Raw genomic sequence first — 5,517 nt, 5'->3', positions numbered from 1 at the left:
GTTATGTCCGTTTGACAGACCTGGCAAATTGCAGGGCTAAAGCACATCTTTAGGGTTTCTGAATTTGATGTTTCCCCTTCATTTAAAGCAAAATGTTATACTTGGTGCTTCCTTTTAAACTACAAACCTCATTGACTCGATCTACGCACGGCGCGTACTCTCGCATAAAAGCCACCTACGGGGGGGGGGGGGGGCGGGACAGACAGAGCTATTAGCCATGGGTGATAGATTCCCCTCATTTTCACACGAGTGTTCATGGAATCTGCTTCTCATCATGTGGCTCGTCGCGCGCCGCCAGCGCCCACCCCAGCCTTCGAAGCACTCACCACACTGTCCTTCATGACCAGCTGCTTGTATGAGACCATGAGCTTCTCCAGGGGGTAGATGACGCGTCAGAGGTAGGCCTCGTCCTTGGTGTTGTCATACTGCCACAGCGCCCAGCACGTCATGCATGGTCACCATGTTGTTCTGTGCAAGGAACAAGGACTGTTACTTCCTAGACCAGGGCACCGCTCCAAAGCTGCATCCCATCTGCCATCGGACAGTGACGCACCCCCAAACAACCCCCAGAATTACCAGGCAAGCTTGCAACGGAACAGAAATGAGTGCCGAGAGGTTTAGAACATCCAGTAACTAGATGATGAAATTCACACCCGTGTTACATTTTAAAATGTGCAATTATAAGGGAGTGAGCTGTGCATTTATCCGGACACGCGGATTGGTGTCGCAATCAAAGAATATGCATGCTATTTCACAGTTAGGCAGAATGGGCGATAATTACCCTGCTCAGTAAACTGAACAAATTGGTGTCATAATTTTAATGGGATTGCTGTAACGATCCCCAGCCACCCAAACACCCCAAGTGTAGGCCGCAGAGCAGCGGAATGGAGCACTGCACCCCGCCCGCTGCCCTGCAGCCCGGCTCACTCTCCCAAGGCTTAAATACCAGCAGAGGAGGGGAGCCCCGAGCTGAACTCAACGCCTTGGATGGGGTCTGTGCACACCCCCGAGACAGCATACATACCTTCTCTTCCAGGACACCAGAGCGGACACTCCGCAGCTCCTGCATCTGTCCCCCTACACCCAGCAGCAGGCCCATGTGCACATACAGGGTCCGGATGTAGGTGCCGGCCTCGCAGCTCAGTGGAACCTTTAGGTTTATATATGCATGCCGCAGCCACAACGACGAAATTGTTATTCTGATAATAAAAAAGTGTTTGACCTTTGTGGTGCATGGCTTTGGAGAGCAGTGCACAATGCAGAAAAGCTGGACATTTTTGTACTTTAGGTGACCTGCTCTTTTCAAAGATTTTTACAATTGTCTCAACCGCTGTTTTTCCCTGAACACATCTTCCCAGATAGACTCGTGTTGCTCTTCCTGGAATGTCGGGGGGAAAAAAAGAAAAGAAAATCGAGGCCGAGCACTCGAGCAGCGAGTGCTTCCATGCAGGCTGACCAGAACAATACTAAGGAACCCTACATTTACTTATGAGAACCAACCGAGTGACAGGATCACACATTTACGATTAACACACTATGAGGCACACTCACCAAAATAAAATAACCAAAGTCTCCTTGCCTGCTCTTCCTTCCTCACCGAGGTTCTAAAGCTTTCCGTGCAAAAGGAACTCATTTTACATCGAGGCCCGGCTATTTGCAGTACTAGCCCGGCTGCCTTTATGACAAGCAGAGCATGCGTGCTGCGTAGGCGAGACCTAAAAAGGGCTAAAAACATGGATGTTCTAATCACTCCTAACCCTGCTGTCAATATCTGTTGGAACTCTCACAGCAGCGCCATGAGACCCTTATAGGGTGCGATGTCCGTGCTTAATAAACCCATATATCAATAATAAAAATAATAATAATAATAAAGTAAAACATTTGGATTTTAGTACAACCTCTTGCCCATGCAATGGAGTTTACCAACAATGCACTTTGCACTTTTAGCTTTTTTTGTCAGTTTTATGCAAGCCTAAGGAAATACTTTTTAAAACCAATTTCTATTGCACATAATATTAGAAATTTTAAAGTTGCTCTGGCTTTGTAGTTTAGCTTGGAATACCCTGCCATTTGCTTTAAGGTAGCCTCGTTTATTTGTAAAGCAATTTGCTTAAGGAACAGAACGTTTTAAGAAGGAGGGCTTACTTGTGTTTGAATCCTTCTCTGTAATATTATAGAAATAGAAATATTATATGCAATGAATTATGAATGTTATTTTATTCATGAATGTTTAAGCAAAATGGTTTGTACTGTTTTATCATGTGCTTTTATGACCCATGCTGAAATGAAGTTTTGACATTTGAATATGAAGTGTTGATTTGGGATGTATGTTCCAGAACAAAAATTGTTTTGCAGTGTGGGTAGCTTCAAAGTAACACAAAGCAGCTCAATGTCAAGGGGTAGTTGGGTAACATGGGTGGAACAGGGTCGTTTCCATGCAACCACCCACAGATTTTGACACTATCTACTAGCATTGGCAGACAGGGATTTGCATTAAAATAGTATGTTTCCTCTAGGAAGGCTTAATGGCAGATACATGTTTTCTTTTCTCCAAACCTTTCCAACTTTGCATGTGTGCTGTATCGTTCAGCACACACACAAAGGAGGAATAGTGTTAAACACTGTCAAAGTATAGTATTTATTACTGGAGGAGTACCCTTCCAGTAGAAAACCTACACTAGACGTCACACACACACCCCTTTGCACTATAGTGCAAGGGTGTGTGAGTTGACGCAAGATAGCCTAAAGTGTGTCATTGCTACAGGAGAAAGCAACAGCGCCATATCTTATTAGATATGGCACTGTTCTGCTCTCTCCCTTACAAGCAGCACAGTGCAGCAACTTTAATTGATTTGTTTAATACAAAAATTCTCTAAGGGACTCATTCTGTGTGCCTAGGTATTTTGAGTATTAATACTGCATCTGGTGAATTCAGATGCACAGGGTGCGGTGTATACTGATGGGGTAAAAAAAATAAACAATAAACAACAAATTTGCTAGTACTGCCACTGTTTTAAACCTCAAACCAACTTATGAGGACTCATTTTGGGAGACAACAAAATGCGTATGAGACCTTTCTTTTTGTTGATTTATTCAATCAATTTGATTTTATCAAAAATTCTTTAACGTCCTTCCATAATACAAAATTCAAACGTTTACAACTCACATAAATGAGACATAATTCGTACAATGTATGTCACACCCTTTAATCACACATTTCAAACATTCTAGACCACACAATCTTCTTCACTCCAAACACACTGGTACCATCACACATGCAAACGTCTCTATCAATCTTCTGAAAAAAACCATAAACACTCAATATACTTTTCTAGGACCACAGAGAGTATCGTTGAAATAATAGCTCTCAATATTGTTTCTTTCTAACAAATTCCAAATTCTTGTGGTCGCACCAAAAGGTCTACGCATTTCGAGACCCCTTAGTTTTGAGGGTCTCTCATCAGGTTAAAAAATGACAAAAAACCTTTATAATTAACGCTAGAACGTCCAATCACCTCTCAATACACCAGGATCCTCTTAATACTCACTTAATTACCTTTTTCAAGTGAAGAGAAGATCGGCCGATCTAATCCAAATAGCTCTAAAAATGAGAGAAGAAAGGGGGATACAAATTCTAACAATGTTTGAACAATAATGTTAGTAGTGGAAATCACACACTCATTCGTCACTTACATGGGTTATCCTAATGATAGCGCATCGTCGCTATCTTAGTGTAGGTGGTAGTGACGGAGTTTTCACAATGTAATCAATCGCAGGCAGTGAAACAGAAATTTATCGCAGGCTGTGAAGAAAAAATAAATTAGGAAGTATTTTCAATGCAGGTCCATTATCTCCAATACAGAGTCATCATTCATTATTTGTCTGTAATTTTGGTACCTGAAGTGTCTACAAAAGACATGTAGCACTGTTCTGCAATTATCCCTTCTCCAGTCAATGTAAAAACGTTTGCGGGAAAGGATGGATGGACGCTATCTTTGGGTAGCGTGGGGGTACGTTTAGCCGAATCAAGCTTTATTTTGCACCTGAAATAGTATCGAAGACGAGTTTTCAAGGGAGGTGTAGTTTGTAAGGCAGAACGTGAATCATGATGACAACTAAAGCAATTTTAGTAAGGCAAACTATATAGGAACTACATCACTGGTGTGACAAGGTCTATGGGCAGTTAGATAATTAGACCATCCCTGATGGGGTAAAGCATTACCCACTCATTAACAGTTCTGCTGGTCAGAATGAGGCTTAGCATGCAGTAGTGGAGTTTGCGTTCCTGATTGCTACATGATCTGCCTCTTTCTGACCATTTTTCCTTGAATACATTTCACAAACGTTTTCTGGAGAAAATTGCAGATGTGTGGTAATTACTACAAAACCTAAACTCATGATTCAGACGCAAACCCTGATTTACTCCCAAACTGGGACTTGAAAAGCACTGACAATGAGGCCTTCAGTGGTGATTTGCAGGAGGGTCTTTGATGGAAGTTTGCCAAAAAGAGAAGGAATGAATGTCCTCTCCTGTCATTCCATTATCTGTTTGTAGAGTGGAAGCTGGAAGATGTTTCGATGAAGGAGCCTACACTGTGTCCATGCTCTGGACCACCAAGGGAATGTACTCAGACCACCAGAAATGGTGGTGGATCAACCACTCAATCTACATGACTATTCCACCACTATAATTGGCGGTGTTTGCCCTTGAAAGAACATGTTGGAAAGGAGGATCCTATTTATCTGGAATATATTACATTCTTCTCCAAGTAATAGTCAACATGTGAGGAAGGCATACCATGTGCATACTGGATATGCATTGCAACTTGAGGATGCATTGCCAATTCCCAAAAATGGAAGCAGAAATTCCATAATCTGCAACGGGCATGATGGAATTTCCACCATAGATTTCCTTTGACATTGGCTCCTCCCATTGTGAAGTAGACGTTTTATGGGAAATAGTACTTGCCAAGACAGACATCTTTAAAGTGGAGTTACTTCTGCCAGTGATATGAAGCTGAACTTGGGTTGTCCTGTGCACTCTTCAGAGTATTTTACCCACAATTCTTTTCTTGTTGGACAGCCACACCTATATTTCAGGAATGTGGTAAGGTGGCTGTATGCTGATCACAAGGTAAAGATTAGATGGGTTGCATGTTTGTGCTCACAATTCTTTTTTCAGAGTCTTGGAAGGGAGGCCCTTGAAGATTCTGTTACTGGAGTCCACAACGGATATTACCAGCATGTGCAGAAGTGTGAGTAAGTGTCTAAGTAGAAATGAGAGAATCACCCAAAGAAAGCACAACTGTAATTTATGTATTAATGTCCATTAAAAACCAAATTGTTCCTCCATCATTTAATGTCCTTCAGTAATATTGAAAGAATATGGCCGAATTTTCCACATTACGGGGTAGATTTACAAGAACTGGCGAATCCCTGCATATTAGCAGGGATGTGCCAGTTAAATAGTGACACGTAAAAAAACCTTGCACCACCATGGATGCGCCGCATTTACAA

The 5,517-nt window shown here is 42.2% G+C and overlaps 1 non-coding gene across 1 annotated transcript; it reads right to left on the bottom strand.

Moving 5' to 3' along the window:
- Positions 1 to 860: 860 nt before the first annotated feature.
- Positions 861 to 989, bottom strand: LOC146817990 (small nucleolar RNA SNORA36 family). Its single transcript, XR_014965180.1, has one exon. It is a non-coding gene; the product is annotated as a small nucleolar RNA SNORA36 family (small nucleolar RNA).
- Between the last annotated feature and the right edge of the window lie 4,528 nt (positions 990 to 5,517).

The sequence above is a fragment of the Triturus cristatus genome, chromosome 6, assembly GCF_964204655.1.
Source record: "Triturus cristatus chromosome 6, aTriCri1.1, whole genome shotgun sequence".
In the NCBI taxonomy this organism is placed as follows: Eukaryota; Metazoa; Chordata; class Amphibia; order Caudata; family Salamandridae; genus Triturus; species Triturus cristatus.
This window is presented reverse-complemented; position numbering and strand designations above follow the sequence as displayed.